Source organism: Triticum urartu, chromosome 3A, assembly GCF_056163025.1.
Source record: "Triticum urartu cultivar PI428250 chromosome 3A, HENAU_Tu73, whole genome shotgun sequence".
Classification (NCBI taxonomy): domain Eukaryota; kingdom Viridiplantae; phylum Streptophyta; class Magnoliopsida; order Poales; family Poaceae; genus Triticum; species Triticum urartu.
This window is the reverse complement of record NC_141875.1, coordinates 663,055,838-663,077,196: the sequence shown is the minus strand read 5'-3', so window position 1 is coordinate 663,077,196 and position 21,359 is coordinate 663,055,838.

Here is a 21,359-nt window from a genome sequence, read left to right as displayed (position 1 = left end):
AACCTATATGATGCAATAACAACAAGCATACAAGCAAGGAAGAGAAGTAACACTAGAGAGCTTGCACAAGTAGAGGTAAGAGATAACCAAGAGTGGATCTGGTGAAGATGAGGATGTGTTACCAAAGTTCCTTCCTTTTGAGGGGAAGTACGTCTCTATTAGAGCGGTGTGGAGGCACAATGCTCCCCAAGAAGCCACTAGGGCCACCGTATTCTCCTCACGCCCTCACACAATGCGAGATGCCGTGATTCCACTATTGGTGCCCTTGAAGGCGGCGACCGAACCTTTACAAACAATGTTGGGGCAATCTCCACAACTTAATCGGAGGCTCCCAACAAAACCATGAAGCTTCACCACAATGGACTATGGCTCCGTGGTGGCCTCAACCGTCTAGGGTGCTCAAACACCCAAGAGTAACAAGATCCGCTAGGGATGAGTGGGGGAATCGAAAATCCCTTGGTGGAAGTGTAGATCGGGGCCTTCTCAACCACTCCCGAGCAAATGAACAAGTTTGATTGGCTAGAGAGATAGATCAGGCGAAAATGGAGCTTGGAGCATTTAATGGAGCTTGAGCAATAAATGGAGCTTGGGGAGGAAGAGGTAGGTCAAAGGAAAGAAGGGGACCCCCTTATATAGTGGGGGCAACAATCCAACCGTTGCCCCTCACTAACCAGCCCCGCACAAGGCGGTACTACCGCTAAGAGGGGGCGGTACTACCGCTAGGTCAGTGGTACTACCGCACCAGCCAGCGGTACTGCCGCGCAGAGGAGACTAGTAGGGAAAAGGACCCAACACGGTACTATCGCGGTGGTAGGGGCGGTACTACCGCTCCTGGAACGGTACTACCGCCTCTACAACCGCAACTAGTGCCGCAAAACCCGACACGAGAAAAGACCCCTCGAATCAAGGCGGTAGGAGCCAGACTGCCCAGCGGTACTACGGCAACGGGGTCACGGGCGGTACTACCGCTGAGGAGCGGTACTGCCGCTTGTGACCCTTCGGCCGTACTACCGCTTGTAGTGCGGTACTACCGCTGGGACACAAAAGAGAGAGAGAGAATCTCTCCAAAGAGGCTGAGGACGAGGCGGTGGTGCCAGGCACCCCAGCGGTACTACTGCTGTGGAGACACGGGTGGTACTACCGCTGTGGAGCGGTACTGCCGCTTGTGGCTCCTCAGCGGTACTACCGCTGGGTGGCGCAGTACTACCGCAGGGACCCAGACAGGACAAGGAAGAGAGGAGAGATCTCTTCAATGGAATGGAAAAGCTCGGAGGGTGAGAAGCTGATGTGTAAGTGTTGATTCCACCCATGCAATACCCTAGCGGACCCCCTCTTGATAGTACGGTGCCCTCTACGCAACTAGTCCAACGAGAGAGAAATGAAATAGCTACACCGTCTTGAAAGACACTCCGAGGGGAAGAAAACGTCTCGTGCCAGGGGAGAATCTGTGAACTATTCAAAGCACATGATTAGTACGCAAACATGTTGTCATCAATCACCAAAACTACCTTGAGAGAGATATGCCGTAACAGTCTCCCCCTTTTTGGTGGATTGATGACAACTAGGGATTTGCGCAAGGAAAAGAAATAAATGTAAAAAACTAAGAACTACAAAATATAGACGGGCTCCCCCAGAATGTGTGCACCTAGTGAGAGGAGCATTCGGAAAGCAAGACACACACATCCGGATCAACACTCCCCCTATATTTTATAGTCCAACAATTCTAAGCACAAGATATATGAGAGAAGAGTATAAAACAGGACAAGCATGCAACTCATAATAAACTACAGTACTGAATAGACATAAGTAATAAGGTAGCGATAGGGAGCATATGTCTCACACCATATGTCTAGAACTTATGTCTCACAGGCACCAAACCAAACCAAACAAAGACACCGAGAGAACACACAAGAAAACACAAGACGACAAACACAAAGCACGACACAAATCCCTACACTCTCTCCCCCTTTGGCAGCGAGACACCAAAAAGGGAAAAGAGCGTCGCTACAACTCCAGGTGATGGCAAGCTGAGGATCTCGAAACATCAAATCTCAGCGTGATCGTCTACATCTCCATCGTGGGTTGAAAACTGCTCGGCATCGGAGTCGGTCCAAGGGCAGTGCTGATGAATCCACTCCTCCTCTTCAGTGATCTAACCCTCAGAACCACTGGCAACTGTCGCTCTCAACTGACGCATGAGCTCCTTGTGGCGCATCCTGGCATGCTTCTCCGCCACATGATTCATGTACTGACCATGAGACTCCATGCAGAAAAGCTTCTTCAACTTGTTTTTAAGCTTCTTCGCCCACGAGGGTTCAGCACTAGAGGGGCCAATATCCTCCTCATGATCATCAGTGGCTGCCCCACCCTCGGTCTCCATGGCAGCAGTAGCAGCAGCAGCAGACGGACCCCCTGTTTGAGGCGCTGGGGTGACCCAATTGTCCTTCTTCCTCAGACGCTTGATCTCATGAGAAACCAAGTCTCTAGTCTCTAGCAACACTCTGGGATAGGTCTGTGCCCAGGCCCTCTCAATGAGCCTCGTGATTAATGGACCATATATCGGGCACTTGCGCTCAGACACGGTAGAGAGAAGTTCAGACCACATGACATGAGAAATATCCAGGCTCTCTCCAGTGCTTGCTTCCTTCTCATGCTGACAGAAAAGGAGCATGTCCACAAGGTAAGAGTGGACCATATCCAGATTCCTGATCCGAGGGAAGAGAGCCTCACGGAAGATGCGATGAAGAATGTCCAGATACGGAGACAGCTCATAGGTCTTCTTCTCAGTTACTAGGTGAACTTTCACAGTGGAGTAGGGCCAAAGGGCTTGCTTGTGGGTGGACGTAGCATTGCGGTGAGGGCGGAAACCGACAGGACTCTCAAGCCCGTGATCCACCACATCAAGTAACTCCATGAAAGCCTTCCACTTGACGGAAAGCAGCTTGCCATTGGTCATCCATGTCAGAGTCCTGTCGACATCCGTCCCAAGATGGACGGTGGCATAGAATTGAGCCACCAAATCTGCATCGAAATCCTTGTTGAATTGCATGATCCTGAGAATGTTCAGCTGAGTGCACATCTGAAGGGCTTCGCCAAAGTACTCCGGGTCCTTCTCCATAGCATCAGTGTCAATGGAGCGAACATCAACAAAGAGATTCTTCTTGGCCTTGATCACATCAAAGTAGATGGCAAACTGAAAACGCTTCCAGAACGGGCGGTTGACCAAAGTGGGTTCTTGGTCCACCGCATAGGGGTTGCGGCGATGCTTCTCCCAAAACTCCTTGTTGGTCATCTCAGTCACAATCTTCCCTTTTGGCTTGTTGGCGGATCTCTTCGTTTGCTGAGGAGGTGGAGGAACACTTGCAGATGCGCTTGCTGGAGGCGGTTGGGTGCTCGAGGAACCACCAGTTGGCTCAGAGGTGCGGTAGCGTTTTGATGTTGCACGCCCGGGGTTGATACGGCGAGCTTGATGCTCAGAAGGGTTATCACCTGGAGCCAAACACAAGAACACGCAAAACAACCAGAAAGAACGAGCATAAGCCAACAAACACAACAAAAATAATCAAGGTAAGGTAGGAATTTGATGGAATTTGGCATGCAGCGGTAGTACTGTGACATGCCCGCGGTAGTACCGCCCAAGCGGTAGTACCGCCCCAAAGAGAGTGGTAGTACCGCTCGAGGTCAAGCGGTAGTACCGCTCCAACGAGAGCGGTAGTACTGCTCGAGCCCAAGCGGTAGTACCGCTCCAATGAGAGCGGTAGTACTGCTCGAGGCGGAGAAACAACAGTTTCCTACAGCACGAGGCGGAGAAACAGCGGTTTCCTACTACCGTGGTCAGATCCGGCACTACCGGCCTGCCAAATTCAAAAATATTCCTACCAAACTCTAATCGAGATAGTCTAGTTGCCTTCTCCAACCAACTCAAGCCTAGATTTAGCCAAAAATCTAGAGATGCAACCACCATTGCCCCTAAGAAACAAGATCTGAAAACGAGACAAAAGGAAAGAAGGAACGGGGGCAATACCGGCATCCATGGCAAGAGAACTGGGTGGGGATCGACTCCACAAAAGGAAATGGAGAGGGACGCCCCGGAGACGGAGATCCGCCGGAGCCCTTCCGCGGCGAGTGGAGGCTGGAGAGAGGAAGAAGAAAGAGGGGAGCGAATGGGTATGGAGGAGAGGAAACCTCCCCCTGCCCCGATATAACCCTCTGGTCCCGTCCCTCAGCGGTAGTACCGCGCTGGGGGCGGTAGTACCGCTTATAAGCGGTAGTACCGCGCACCACCAGCGGTAGTACCGCCCAGCACGCCACAGCAACCAAACAAACAAGGCTTTTGCTCGAAGGAAAGACACAAACGGCAAGAAAAGAGAGCACACGAGAAAACGACCAAGAGACACCTCTTCAAAAGAGGGCGGTGGCCGAGGCCACCTATGTTTGAGTCAAGAGGTATGGCGCCGCGAAGATTGTAACCTTGGGCCCATGACCAAAACTCGTCTTTGAAACACAAGTACCATCAACAATGGCTAAAGTGAAAGTCTTGATCAATTTATGCATAATGGGGGAGGGAGAGTTCATTGAGAGAACAACACTCCCCCTGTGTCCATGCCTACACCTAAACTAGACAACAAATTGAGTGTGGTGGGGTGTGCAAGGGTTCAAGCCACATTGCTCGAATCAATGATATTTAGCTCATGCCTTAACTCGCGAAATCTTGCTTCATCCAAGGGCTTCGTTGAGCTCAAATTCTCCTCGCCTAATGTGATCCCGGATGAAGTGATACCGAATCGCAATATGCTTCATCTTGAAGTGTTGCACCGGGTTGAGAGAGATCTTGATGGCACTTTCATTGTCACACCAAAGAGGCACTTTGTCACAAGTGACACCGTAATCCTTTAAAGTTTGCCTCATCCATAGGAGTTGTGCACAACAACTACCGGTGGCAACATACTCCGCCTCAGTGGACGAGAGAGACACACAACTTTGCTTTTTGGAAGACCAACTTACCAAAGAGCAACCAAGGAATTGGCACCCTCCGGAAGTGGACTTCCTATCCACTTTGTCTCCCGCCCAATCGGAATCCGAGTACCCTACAAGCTTGAAGTTTGATCCTCTTGGGTACCATAAGCCAAAGTTTGGGGTATGAGCCAAATATTGAAAGATTCGTTTGACCGCCACATAGTGACTTTCCTTAGGTGTGGCTTGAAACCGTGCACAAATTCCCACACTCAACATGATGTCCGGTCTAGATGCACAAAGGTAAAGCAAGGATCCAATCATGGAATGATATACCTTTTGATCCACCACTTTACCATTGGGATCTAAGTCAAGTTGGCACTTGGTGGGCATTGGAGTGGAAGCCGGCTTGACGTCACTTAGCTTGAATCTCTTGAGCATGTCTTGAGTGTATTTGGATTGATTGATGAAGGTTCCTTCTCTTCTTTGCTTCACTTCGAACCCTAGAAAGAACTTCAACTCTCCCATGGAGGACATCTCGAACTTTGAGGTCATGAGAGCGGCAAATTCCTCATTGAAAGCTTTGTTAGGAGAACCAAAGATAATATCATCAACGTATAATTGGCACGCAAACAACTCCCCTTTGACCTTCTTAGTAAAAAGAGTGGGGTCAATTAGCCCAACTTCAAAACCACGGTCTTGTAACAACTCGGTAAGGTGGTCATACCACGCACATGGGGCTTGTTTAAGGCCATAGAGTGCCTTATCGAGTTGATACACATGATCGGGAAAGTAGGGATCCTCGAACCCAGGGGGTTGCTTGACGTAAACCAACTCATTAATAGGACCATTAAGAAAATCACTCTTCACATCCATTTGTTGTAACTTAAAGTTATGATGAGAAGCATATGCAATCAACATGCGAATGGATTCAAGACGAGCAACGGGAGCAAAGGTTTCACCGTAGTCGATACCCTCGACTTGGGAGTAGCCTTGTGCTACCAAACGAGCCTTGTTGCGAATGATAATCCCATGGGCATCTTGCTTGTTCTTAAATATCCACTTGGTTCCTATGACATTGTGATTCCCGGTCGGTCTTGGCACCAATCTCCACACTTTGTTGCGCTCGAAGTTGTTGAGTTCTTCATGCATGGCATTGAGCCAATCCGGATCTTCTAGCGCTTCATAGACCTTGTGGGGTTCCACACAAGAGACAAACGCGTGATGCTCACAATAATTTGCTAATTTTCTACGAGTGCTTACCCCCTTTCTTAAGCTTCCATGCACATTCGTTATGAGATGATCCTTGGTGGAGAGCTTGGAAGCAACCTTGGCGGCACGACGCTCTAATTCCTCCTCGGGGGTGAGACGAGGAGTGGTCACTTGATCATCTTGAGCGTCGTCTTGGGCTTGTTCTTGTTCTTGAACTTGCTCGGAGGAGAGAACTTGACCTTGGGCATCACTTGATGTGTCAACACCGTCTTGAGCGTGATCTTGCCCTTGGTCATGTTCTTGAAGATGAGGGCCTTCATGTTGAACTTCGGAAGCGTGTGGGCCTTGGGTTGGTGAGGGCTCCACTTGAATGGATCTTTGTCCTTCTCCTTCGGCCAAAAGGGGTTCCTCAATGGGTAGTATAAAGCCAACACCCATTCTTCTTATGGCTTGGGGAGGAATTTCATCACCTACATCACAAGTGCCACTTTGCTCCACTTGGGAGCCGTTATTCTCATCAAACTCCACATTACACGTCTCCTCAATAAGTCCCGTGGATTTATTGAGGACACGGTAAGCATGAGAGTTTGTAGCATAGCCAACAAATATGCCCTCATAAGCTCTAGCCTCAAATTTAGACAACCGAACACCTTTCTTGAGAATGAAACACTTACACCCGAATACCCGGAAGTACTTGAGGTTGGGCTTGTTACCGATGAGTATCTTGTATGGAGTCTTGTTCAAGCCCTTGCGGAGGTAGAGCCGATTGGATGCATGACACGCGGTGTTGATGGCTTCGGCCCAAAAGTTGTACGGAGACTGGAACTCCGCCATCATGGTCCTTGCCGCATCCATCAACGTCCGGTTCTTCCTCTCTGCAACACCGTTTTGTTGAGGGGTGTAGGGTGCGGAATATTGATGCTTGATTCCCTCATCACTAAGAAACTCATCCAAGGTGTAGTTCTTGAACTCGGTGCCGTTGTCACTTCTTATTGTCAAGATCTTTGCATTGTGTTGACGTTGTGCTTCATTTGCAAAGTCAATGATAGTTTGTTGGGTCTCGCTCTTCCTCTTGAAGAAATACACCCACGTGTACCTTGAGTAATCATCCACAATCACCAAGCAATACTTCCTACCTCCAAGACTATCGAAGGATGGAGGCCCAAAGAGATCCATGTGAAGGAGCTCCAAAGGCCTCTTTGAATAAATGATAGTCATGGGAGGGTGAGCCTTCTCATGTAGCTTTCCTTTGATACAGGCACTGCAAGCACGATCTTTAGCAAAACTAACATTCGTTAGTCCACGGACATGGTCCCCCTTGAGGAGACTTTGCAAAGATCTCATATTGACATGGGCTAAACGGCGATGCCAAAGCCATCCCACATCAACTTTAGCCATTAGGCATGTCGCGGTCTTAGTGGGTCGCTCCGAAAAGTTAATCACATATAGACCGTTCTCGACATGCCCAACAAAAGCTACTTTAAGAGTCTTGCTCCACAAGAGGGCCACGGTATCGATATCAAAGAAAGTGGCAAAGCCCATGATTGCAAGTTGACGAACGGAAAGTAAATTGTATGCAAGGGACTCAACAAGCATGACCTTCTCGATCGTGAGATCATGAGAGATGACCACCTTGCCAAGTCCCAATACCTTAGAAGATGAGGCGTCACCCCACTCGACATTGGTGGGCATAGATGGAACCTTGTGCACGTCCACCACCAAGTCCTTGCTTCCGGTCATACGATTTGTAGCTGCACTATCGAGCAACCATGATCCCCCACCGGAAGCAAACACCTACAAGAGATTAATGCTTGGTTTTAGGCACCCATTTTGTAATGGGTCCTTTGATGTTAGTAACAAGGGTTTTTGGAACCCAAATAGACCATTCAATGTATTCATGAGGAGAACCAACAAATTTGGCATAAACATGCCCATCACTAGCACGGCATAACACATAAGAAGGATTAAAATCGCCGGCTTTGTTGGGAGGGGTGACATTGCCCTTCTTGACATTGTTCTTCTTCTTCTCTTCGGAGGCACTCTCTCCCTCCTTCACAAAGGTTTGCATGAGAGGAGGAGGTCGTTTGTTCTTGTCATTCTTCTTCTTGTTCTTGGAGTCGGGCACGTACCCAACCCCTTCCTTGGCCACAACTCCCTTTTGGTTGATCAAGAGATCGTTGAGGTTCTTCTTGCCTTGTATGCAAGTCGCAAGACCTCTCTCAATTTGCCCCTTTAGCTTAGCGTTCTCCTCAATGAGATGCACATGCTCACAACACGGGTTAGTAGCATTTGCATTATCAATTAACATCATACGAGGGAAAGTGGCTTTTTCCTTGGTTAGCTTTACTTGAAGTTGATCATGAGACTCTTTGAGGCTAGCATGAGCACCCTTCAAGACCTTGTGAGCCTTGTCAAGTAGATCAAACTCCTCTTTGAGTCTAGCAAGATCAACCTCAAGTTCGGCCTTCTCGGAGTTTAGCACATGAGAAACTATGAGGACATGATCATAATCTTTCTTTAACTTAGCATGATCAACGTTGTGTGACTCCTCAAGAGCCAAACGAAGACCACGCTCTTCCTCAAGAGCATTGGAAAGATCCGAAATCTCATCGGCATAGTCACGACTATGCCCTTCCATCTTAGTGATGGTGTCTTCGTGAGCCTCGATCATGTCATTGGCTTCACCAAGTTGTTCCAAGAGAGCAACAAAGTGCTTCTTGGATTTTCCCTTGAGTTTGCCCATAAAGGCCTCAAACTCGTTAGCCTCCACATTAGCTCCCTCAAGTTCATTAATGCTATCCATGGAGAAGGATGATTAATGATGGTAGTTTTGATATTGGGGGTTACCTTGTTGGTGGATTTAGCCATGAGGCACTTGGCGGTGATGCTCTCATTGGGTGAGTCGAAGAGAGACACCCGTGAAGTCGTCGCAATGGCAACGGAGGCCACAAACTCATCCAACACTTTCCTTGAGGTCAAAGTGTGGAAGTCCGGTCTTTGACGAATGACGGAGGACATGGCCTTGTGGTAGGGCATCATTGCCTTGAGGAATTTGCGCTTGATCCAATTGTCATCCGTGTCCTTGCTCCCGAGTCTCGTAGTGAGACCGCGAGTTTGGTTACTCTCCGATAAAGCTCACGAGGTTCTTCATCTTCTTTCATAGCAAACTCACCGGCCTCATCTTGCACCACTTCATAGTTGGAGCGTTGAATGCTTGCGCTTCCCCAGTAGAGAGAGACAACACAATGCCATGCATCCTTGGCCAAGGCGGAGGGACGAAGATGAGGTAGGTCTTCGGGTGGAATTGCATCTTGAATGATGAAGAGAGCATTCTCATTGAATTGATTATCCACGGCTTCTCGAGGAGTGAAGTTGCTTGGATCATGCAGATAAAAACCTTCTTCAATGATTCTCCAAAGGTTAGTGTTCACATGATTTAAATGACGTTTAAAGCGGTAAACCCAAGAATCAAAGTCCTCATTTTTCACAATCTCAGGGGGAGGACCGGCATGATTCAAATGAGTAGAAGGAACCGGTCCACCATAAACAAGTGGTGGTTCCACATGAGCAAAGATGCCGGTGCCATTTTTACCACTAGAAGATGGAGCCTTTTCACTACTAGCTTCCCCCTTGTCGGGGATAACATCCGTCACCTTGTTGGTGGGATCACCCACTTTCAACGGTGCGGTGGAAAGTTTAAGCCCCTCAAGAAATTTAGTAAACATGCTTTCAACCTCGGTCGTCATGGAGGTCTTCAATGTCTCTAAGGCCACATTGAATTCCTCACGAGAGACCGAGGTTCCCCCATCGCCCGTGGACGAGATTGGATTCACACCGGAGTGTTCCTCCACACCGTCTACGGTATCAACCATACTCTTTGGACGGTAAAGTCCTTAATAAAGAGACGAGGCTCTGATACCAATTGAAAGGATCGATATGGTTGACTAGAGGGGGGGTGAATAGGCAACTACCAATTTTTACTTTTCTTTACCAAATTAAACTTTGCATCAAAGTAGGTTATCTAGATGTGCAACTAGGTGAGCAACCTATATGATGCAATAACAACAAGCATACAAGCAAGGAAGAGAAGTAACACTAGAGAGCTTGCACAAGTAGAGGTAAGAGATAACCAAGAGTGGATCCGGTGAAGATGAGGATGTGTTACCAAAGTTCCTTCCTTTTGAGGGGAAGTACATCTCTATTAGAGCGGTGTGGAGGCACAATGCTCCCCAAGAAGCCACTAGGGCCACCGTATTCTCCTCACGCCCTCACACAATGCGAGATGCCGTGATTCCACTGTTGGTGCCCTTGAAGGCGGTGACCGAACCTTTACAAACAAGGTTGGGGCAATCTCCACAACTTAATCGGAGGCTCCCAACAAAACCACGAAGCTTCACCACAATGGACTATGGCTCTGTGGTGACCTCAACCATCTAGGGTGCTCAAACACCCAAGAGTAACAAGATCCGCTACGGATGAGTGGGGGAATCGAAAATCCCTTGGTGGAGTGTAGATCGGGGCCTTCTCAACCACTCCCGAGCAAATCAACAAGTTTGATTGGCTACAGAGATAGATCGGGCGAAAATGGAGCTTGGAGCATTTAATGGAGCTTGAGCAATAAATGGAGCTTGGGGAGGAAGAGGTAGGTCAAAGGGAATAAGGGGACCCCCTTATATAGTGGGGGCAACAATCCAACCGTTGCCCCTCACCAACCAGCCCCGCACAGGGCGGTACTACCGCTAAGAGGGGGCGGTACTACCGCTAGGTCAGCGGTACTGCCACACCAGCCAGCGGTACTGCCGTGCAGAGGAGACTAGTAGGGAAAAGGACCCAACGCGGTACTACCGCGGTGGTTGGGGCGGTACTACCGCTCCTGGAACGGTACTACCGCCTCTACAACCGCAACTAGTGCCGCAAAACCCGACACGAGAAAAAGACCCCTCGAATCGAGGCGGTAGGAGCCAGACTGCCCAGCGGTACTACGGCAGCGGGGTCACGGGCGGTACTACCGCTGAGGAGCGGTACTGCCGCTTGTGACCCTTCGGCCGTACTACCGCTTGTAGTGCGGTACTACCGCTGGGACACAAAAGAGAGAGAGAGAGAATCTCTCCAAAGAGGCTGAGGACGAGGCGGTGGTGCCAGGCACCCCAGCGGTACTACTGCTGTGGAGACACGGGCGGTACTACCATTGTGGAGCGGTACTGCCGCTTGTGGCTCCTCAGCGGTACTACCGCTGGGTGGCGCGGTACTACCGCAGGGACCCAGACAGGGCAAGGAAGAGAGGAGAGATCTCTTCAATGGAATGGAAAAGCTCGGAGGGTGAGAAGCTGATGTGTACAAGTTGATTCCACCCATGCAATACCCCAGCGGACCCCTCTTGATAGTACGGTGCCCTCTACGCAACTAGTCCACCGAGAGAGAAACGAAAGAGCTACACCGTCTTGAAAGACACTCCGAGGGGAAGAAAACGTCTCGTTCCAGGGGAGAATCTGTGAACTATTCAAAGCACATGATTAGTCCGCAAACATGTTGTCATCAATCACCAAAACTACCTTGACATAGATATGCCGTAACATAGGCCTTTATGCTTTCCAAAAGTACTATATCATTTCCCATCAATATTATGTCATCCACATATTATATGAGAAATGCTACAGAGCTCCCACTCACTTTCTTGTAAACACGGGCTTCTCCATAAGTCTGCATAAACCCAAACACTTTGATCATTTCATCAAAGCGAATGTTCCAACTCCGAGATGCTTGCACCAGCCCATAGATGGAGCGCTGGAGCTTTCATACCTTGTCAGCATTCTTAGGATCGACAGATACAATTCTTCCTTAAGGAAACCATTAAGGAATGCCGTTTTGACATCCATTTGCCATATCTCATAATCGTAGAATGTGGCAATTGCTAACATGATTTGGAAGGACTTCAGCTTCGCTACGGGTGAGAAGGTCTCATCGTAGTCAACCCCTTGAACTGGTCGATAACCCTTAGAGACAAGCCGAGCCTTATAGACGGTCACATTACCATCCGCATCAGTCTTCTTCTTAAAGATCCACTTATTTTATATGGCTTGTCGATCATCGGGCAAGTCTGTCAAAGTCCATACTTTGTTTTCATACATGGATCCTATCTCGGATTTCATGACTTCAAGCCATTTGTTGGAATCCGGGCCCGCCATCGCTTCTTCATAGTTCAAAGGTTCACCGTTGTCTAAAAACATGATTTCCAGGACAGGGCTGCCGTACCACTCTGGTGCGAAACGTGTCCTTGTGGACCTACGAAGTTCAGTAATAACTTGATCTGAAGTTTCATTATCATCATCATTAAGTTCCTCCCTAGTCGGTGTAGGCACCACAGAAACATCTTCCTGAGCTGTGCTACTCTCTGGTTCGAGAGGCAGTACCTCATCAAGTTATACTTTCCTCCCACTTACTTCTTTCGAGAGAAACTCTTTCTCCAGAAAGGACCCATTCTTGGCAACAAAGATATTGCCTTTGGATCTGAGGTAGAAGGTATACCCAATAGTTTCCTTAGGGTATCCTATGAAGACACATTTTCCTGACTTGGGTTTGAGATTTTCAGGTTGAAGTTTCTTGACATAAGCATCGCATCCCCAAACTTTCAGAAACGATAGCTTAGGTTTATTCCCAAACCATAATTCATACGATGTCGTCTCAATGGATTTCGACGGAACCCTATTTAAAGTGAATGCGGCAGTCTCTAAAGCATAACCCCAAAATGATAGCGGTAGATCGATAAGAGACATCATAGATCGCACCATATCCAATAGAGTGCGATTACGATGTTCGGACACACCATTACGCTGAGGTGTTCCAAGCGGCGTGAGTTGTGAAACAATTCCACATTTCCTTAGGTGCGTGCCAAACTCGTGACTCAAATATTCTCCTCCACGATCTGATCGTACGAACTTTATTTTCCTGTCACGTTGATTCTCTACCTCGTTCTGAAAGTCCTTGAACTTTTCAAATGTCTCAGACTTGTGTTTCATTAAGTAGACATACCCATATCTACTTAAGTCACCAATGAGGATGAGAACATAACGATAGCCACCGCGAGCCTCAACGCTCATTAGACCGCACACATTAGTATGTATGATTTCCAACAAGTTGGTTGCTCGCTCCATTGTCCCGGAGAATGGAGTCTTGGTCATTTTGCCCATGAGGCATGGTTCACATGTGTCAAATGATTCATAATCAAGAGACTCCAAAAGTCCATCTGCATGGAGCTTCTTCATGTGTTTGACACCAATGTGACCAAGGCGGCAGTGCCACAAGTATGTGGGACTATCATTATCAACCTTACATCTTTTGGCATTCACACTATGAATGTGTGTAACATCATGTTCGAGATTCAATAAAAATAAACCATTGACTAGCGGGGCATGACCATAAAACATATCTCTCATATAAATAGAACAACCATTATTCTCGGATTTAAATGAGTAGCCATCTCGCATTAAACGAGATCCAGATACACTGTTCATGCTCAAAGCTGGCACTAAATAACAATTATTGAGGTTTAAAACTAATCTCGTAGGTAAATGTAGAGGTAGCGTGCCGACGGCGATCACATCGACCTTGGCACCATTCCCGACGCGCATCATCACCTCGTCCTTCGCCAGTCTCCGCTTATTCCGCAACTCCTGTTTTGAGTTACAAATATGAGCAACCGCACCGGTATCAAATACCCAGGAGCTACTATGAGCGCTGGTAAGGTACATGTCGGTGTCAAAACCGGCGGATCTCGGGTAGGGGGTCCCGAACTGTGCGACTAAGGCGGATGGTAACAGGAGGCAGGGGACATGATGTTTACCCAGGTTCGGGCCCTCTTGATGGAGGTAATACCCTACGTCCTGCTTGATTGTTCTTGATGATATGAGTATTACAAGAGTTGATCTACCATGAGATCGTAGAGGCTAAACCAGAGAAGCTAGCCTATAGTATGATTGTATGTTGTCCTACGGACTAAACCCTCTAGTTTATATAGACACCGGAGGGGGCTAGGGTTATGATACGTCTCCAACGTATCTATAATTTTTGATTGCTCCATGCTATATTATCTACTGTTTTGAATGTTTATGGGCTTTATTATACACTTTTATATCATTTTTGGGACTAACCTATTAACCCAGAGCCCAGTGCCAGTTTTTGTTTTTTACCCTGTTTTAGGGTTTTGAAGAAAAGGAAAATCAAACGGAGTCCAATTGACCTGAAACTTCACGGAACTCATTTTTGGAAGGAAAGAAGCCCAGAAGACTTGGAGTGCACGTCAGGGGATCTGCGAGGAGGTCACGAGGCAGGGGGGCGCGCCCACCCCCCTTGGGCGCGCCCTCCACCCTCGTGAGCCCCTCGTGGCCCCCCTGACGTACTTCTTCCACCTATATATCTCCATATACCCTAAAAACATTCGTGAGCACAATAGATCGGGAGTTCCGCCGCCAGAAGCCTCCGTAGCCACCGAAAGCCAATCTAGACCCGTTCCGGCACCCTGCCGGAGGGGGAATCCTTCTCTAGTGGCCATCTTCATCATCCCGGTGCTCTCCATGACGAGGAGGGAGTAGTTCTCCCTCGGGGCTGAGGGTATGTACCAGTAGCTATGTGTTTGATCTCTCTCTCTCTCGTGTTCTTGAGATGATACGATCTTGATGTATCGCGAGCTTTGCTATTATATTTGGATCCTATGATGTTTTCTTCCCCCTCTACTCTCTTGTAATGAATTGAGTTTCCCCTTTGAAGTTATCTTATCGGATTGAGTCTTTAAAGATTTGAGAACACTTGATGTATGTCTTGCTGTGGATATCTGTGGTGACAATGGGATATCACGTGATTCACTTGATGTATGTTTTGGTGATCAACTTGCGGGTTCCGCCCATGAACCTATGCATAGGGGTTGGCACACGTTTTCGTCGTGATTCTCCGGTAGAAACTTTGGGGCACTCTTTGAGGTTCTATGTGTTGGTTGAATAGATGAATCTGAGATTGTGTCATGCATATCATATAATCATGCCCACGGATACTTGAGGTGACATTGGAGTATCTAGGTGACATTAGGGTTTTGGTTGATTTGTGTCTTAAGGTGTTATTCTAGTACGAACTCTAGGGCTGTTTGTGAAACTTATAGGAATAGCCCAACGGATTTATTGGAAAGAATAAATTTGAGGTGGTTTCGTACCCTACCATAATCTCTTTGTTCGTTCTCCGCTATTAGTGACTATGGAGTGACTCTTTGTTGCATGTTGAGGGATAGTTATGTGATCCAATTATGTTAGTATTGTTGAGGGAACTTGCACTAGCGAAAGTATGAACCCTAGGACTTGTTTCAACGCATTGCAATACCGTTTACACTCACTTTTATCATTAGTTACCTTGCTGTTTTTATAATTTCAGATTACAAATATCTTTATCTACTATCCATATACCACTTGTATCACCATCTCTTCACCGAACTAGTGCACCTATACAATTTACCATTGTATTGGGTGTGTTGGGGACACAAGAGACTCTTTGTTATTTGGTTGCAGGGTTGCTTGAGAGAGACCATCTTCATCCTACGCCTCCCACAGATTGATAAACCTTAGGTCATCCACTTGAGGGAAATTTGCTACTGTCCTACAAACCTCTGCACTTGGAGGCCGAACAACGTCTACAAGAAGAAGGTTGTGTAGTAGACATCAAGCTCTTTTCTAGCGTCGTTGCCGCGGAGGTTAGCGCTTGAAGGTTTATCTTTAGATCTTGCAATCAAGTCTTTTAGTTTCTTGTTTTATCACTAGTTTAGTTTATAAAAGAAAACTATAAAAAATGGAATTAAGTTTGCCACATACGCTTCATCTTTTTAATATCTTTCGTGAGTATGATGGAAAGGAAAATTGTGCCAAAGTGTTAGAAGAAGAATGCATTAAAATGTTTGGCACTAAATATTTGAATGATGAGCATGATTGCAATGTTGTTAGTATGAATTCCTTGAATATCCATGATGCTAATGATATGCAAAGCCACAAGCTTGGGGAAGCTATGTTTGATGAAGATGATATTTTTTGTCCCCCAAGTTTTGTTGAGCAAATTTATTATGATGAAAGCATGCCTCCTATATATGATGATTATTGTGATGACACGTATGCTTTAAAGAATAATGATAACCATGAAACTTGTCATCTTGATCTTAATTTTCAATCACATGATAGTTATTTTGTTGAGTTTCCTCCCACTATTATTCATGAGAAGAATCTTGCTTATGTGGAGAGTAGTAAATTTTCTATGCTTGTGGATCATGAAAGGAATGCTTTAGGTGCTGGTTATATTGTTGAATTCATTCATGATGCTACTGAAAATTATTATGAGGGAGGAATATATGCTTGTTGGAATTGCTATAATATCAAGTTTCCTCTCTATGTGCTTAAAATTTTGAAGTTATGCTTGTTTTACCTTCCTATGCAAGTTGATTATTGTTCTCACAAGTTGTTTGCTCACAAAATCCCTATGCATAGGAAGTGGGTTAGGCTTAAATGTGCTAGTCATATTCTTCATGATGCTCTCTTTATATTTCAGTTCTTATCTTTTATGTGAGCATCATTGAAATCATCATGCCTAGCTAGGGCGTTAAACGATAGCGCTTGTTGGGAGGCAACCCAATTTTTTTTGTTCCTTGATTTTTGCTCATGTTTAGTAATAAATAATTCATCTAGCCTCTGTTTAGATGTGGTTTTTATGTTTTAAATTAGTGTTTGTGCCAAGTAGAACCTTTGGGAAGACTTGGGGAAAGTCTTGTTGATCATGTTGGAAAAAAACAGAAACTTTAGCGCTCACGAGAATTGCAGCCATTTTTTTTGGAGAGTGCTATTTAGTTAATTCTTTTTAAGATGATTAATAGATAAATACCTCAGGTTCAGAAATTTATTTGAGAATTTTATGTTCTCCAGAAGTATACGTTTGATTCAGATTACTACAGACTGTTGTGTTTTTAACAGATTCAGTTTTTCATGTGTTGTTTACTTATTTTGATGAATCTATGGCTGGTAAAATAGTTTATAAACCATAGAGAAGTTGGAATACAGTAGTTTTAACACCAATATAAATAAATAATGAGTTCATTACAGTACCTTGAAGTGGTGATTAATTTTCTTATACTAACGGAGCTTACGAGTTTTCTGTTAAGTTTTGTGTTGTGAAGTTTTCAAGTTTTGGGTAAAGATTCGATGGACTATGAAATAAGGAGTGGCAAGAGCCTAAGATTGGGGATGCCCAAGGCACCCCAAGGTAATATTCATGGATATCCAAGAGCCTAAGCTTGGGGTTGCCCCGGAAGGCATCCCCTCTTTCGTCTTCATTCATCGGTAACTTTACTTGGAGCTATATTTTTATTCGCCACATGATATGTGTTTTTCTTGAAGCGTCAATTTATTTTGTTAGGATTTGATTTCTATTATTTAGAACAATGTTTTTCACCTTTTATTTCAATAAAATTGGCATTGATAGTCTTTACTATGCCTATGTTACAAGTCTTCATGTTGCTGTTTGAAAACAGAAAGTTTACCGCTGTTGCAATAATTCCCTAGAAAAGTCAGAATGTGATAAAATGTTGAAACCTTTTGAATATTAATACCTGATAAATTGACTACAGTGGGAATTTTCTTTCATAATTTTTGGAGTTAGGGAAGTATGGATGTTGCAGCATTCTTTACAGACTATCCTGTTTAGGCAGATTGCTGTTATGTTTGCATTGTTTGCATATGTTTGCTTCTTTAATGATTCTATTTGAGGACAGGACTATTAAATATGCAGAGGCATTTAGTATGCAATGTTGAATAATAATTTTAGTGATTTGATACAGTAGAGTATGATAAGGTTTTTGCAATGGTTTATACTAACTTATCTCACGAGTCCTTGTTGAGTTTTGTGTGGATGAAGCTTTTGAGATTTAGGGAGACCGTGATATGAGAGGAATTAAGGAGACAAAAAGCTCAAGCTTGGGGATGCCCAAGGCACCCCAAGATAATATTTCAAGAAGTCCCAATCTTCTAAGCTTGGGGATGCCCCGGCTGGCATCCCACCTTTCTTCTTCAACAACTATCGGTTAGTTTCGGTTGATCCTAAGTTTTTGCTTCTTCACATGATGTTTTCCATTCTTAGAATGTCATTTTATTTTGCTTTGCTTGCTGTTTGAATAAAATACCAAGATCTTAAATTATTAAATGTTAGAGAGTCTTCACATAGTTGCATAATTATTCAACTACTCATTGATCTTCACTTAAATCTTTCGGAGTAGTTTGTCATTTGCTCTAGTGCTTCACTTATATCTTTTTAGAGCACGGTGGTGGTATTATAGAAATAGATGAACTCTCATGCTTCACTTATATTATTTTGAGAGTCTTAAATAGCATGGTAATTTGCTTAAATAATCCTAATATGCTAGGTATTCAAGATTAATAAAATTCTCTTATGTGTGTATTGAATACTAAGAGAAGTTTGATACTTGATGATTGTTTTGAGATATGGAGGTAATAATATCAGAGTCGTGCTAGTTGAGTAGTTGTGAAATTGAGAAATACTTGTGTTGAGGTTTGCAAGTCCCATAGCATGCACGTATGGTAAACGTTATGCAACAAATTTGAAACATGAGGTGTTATTTGATTGTCCTCCTTATGAGTGGCGGTCCGGGATGAGCTATGGTCTTTTCCTACCAATCTATCCCCCTAGGAGCATGCACGTAATACTTTGGTTTTTGATGGATTGTAGATTTTTGCAATAAGTATATGAGTTCTTTATGACTAATGTTGAGTCCATGGATTATACGCACTCTCACCCTTCCATCATTGCTAGCCTCTACAGTACCGTGCATTGCCCTTTCTGACATCGAGAGTTGGTGCAAACTTCGCCGGTGCATCCAAAGCCCGTGATATGATACGCTCTTTCACACATAAACCTCCTTATATCTTCCTCAAAACCGCCACCATACCTACCTATTATGGCATTTCCATAGCCATTCCGAGATATATTGCCATGCAACTTTCCACCATCAAGTTTATCATGACACATTCATCATTGTCATATTGCTTAGCATGATCATGTAGTTGACATAGTATTTGTGGCAAAGCCACCGTTCATAATTTTTTCATACTTGTCACTCTTGATTCATTGCATATCCCGGTACACCGCCGGAGGCATCCATATAGAGTCATACTTTGTTCTAGTATCGAGTTGTAGTCATTGATTTGTAAATAAATAGAAGTGTGATGATCATCATTCAATAGAGCATTGTCCCAAAAAAAGAGAAAGGCCAAAGAAAAAAAGAAGGCCCAAAAAAGAGAAAATAAATAAAAAGGGGCAATGCTACTATCCTTTTTTCCACACTTGTGCTTCAAAGTAGCACCATGTTCTTCATATAGAGAGTCTCTTGAGTTATCACTTTCATATACTAGTGGGAATTTTCAATATAGAACTTGGCTTGTATATTCCAACAATGGGCCTCCTAAAGTGCCCTAGGTCTTCGTGAGCAAGCAAGTTGGATGCACACCCACTTAGTTTCTTTTGTTGAGCTTTCATACATTTATAGCTCTAGTGCATCCGTTGCATGGCAATCCCTACTCCTTGCATTAACATCAATCGATGGGCATCTCCATAGCCCATTGATTAGCCTTGTTGATGTGAGACTTTCTCCTTTTTTGTCTTCTCCACATAACCCCCTCATTATATTCTATTCCACCCATAATGCTATATCCATGGCTCGCGCTCATGTATTGCGTGAAAGTTTATAAGTTTGAGATTACTAAAGTATGAAACAATTGCTTGGCTTGTCATCGGGGTTGTGCAAGGTGAGAGCATTCTTGTGTGACGAAAATGAAACATGACTAAACTATATGATATTGTAGGGATGAACTTTGTTTGGCCATGTTATTTTGAGAAGACATAATTGCTTAGTTAGTATGCTTGAAGTATTATCATTTTTATATCAATATGAACTTTTGTCTTGAATCTTATGGATCTGAATATTCATACCACAATTAAGAAGAATTACATTGAAATTATGCCAAGTAGCACTCTGCATCAAAAATTCTGTTTTTATCATTTACCTACTCGAGGATGAGCAGGAATTAAGCTTGGGGATGCTGATACATCTCCAACGTATCTATAATTTTTGATTGCTCCATGCTATATTATCTACTGTTTTGAATGTTTATGGGCTTTATTATACACTTTTATATCATTTTTGGGACTAACCTATTAACCCAGAGCCCAGTGCCAGTTTCTGTTTTTTTACCTAGTTTTAGGGTTTCGAAGAAAAGGAAAATCAAACGGAGTCCAATTGACATGAAACTTCACGGAACTCATTTTTGGAAGGAAAGAAGCCCAGAAGACTTGGAGTGCACGTCGGGGGATCTGCGAGGAGGTCACGAGGCAGGGGGGGCGCGCCCACCCCCCTGGGCGCGTCCTCCACCCTCGGCAGCCCCTCGTGGCCCCCCTGATGTACTTCTTCCGCCTATATATCTCCATATACCCTAAAAACATCCATGAGCACAATAGATCAGGAGTTCCGCTGCCAGAAGCCTCCGTAGCCACCGAAAGCCAATCTAGACCCGTTCCGGCACCCTGCCGGAGGGGCAATCCTTCTCCGGTGGCCATCTTCATCATCTCGGTGCTCTCCATGACGAGGAGGGAGTAGTTCTCCCTCGGGGCTGGGGGTATGTACCAGTAGCTATGTGTTTGATCTCTCTCTCTCTCTCGTGTTCTTGAGATGATACGATCTTGATGTATCGCGAGCTTTGCTATTATATTTGGATCCTATGATGTTTTCTTCCCCCTCTACTCTCTTGTAATGAATTGAGTTTCCCCTTTGAAGTTATCTTATCGGATTGAGTCTTTAAAGATTTGATAACACTTGATGTATGTCTTGCCATGGATATCTGTGGTGACAATGGGATATCACGTGATTCACTTGATGTATGTTTTGGTGATCAACTTGCGGGTTCCGCCCATGAACCTATGCATAGGGGTTGGCACACGTTTTCGTCGTGATTCTCCGGTAGAAACTTTGGGGCACTCTTTGAGGTTCTATGTGTTGGTTGAATAGATGAATCTGAGATTGTGTGATGCATATCGTATAATCATGCCCACGGATACTTGAGGTGACATTGGAGTATCTAGGTGACATTAGGGTTTTGGTTGATTTGTGT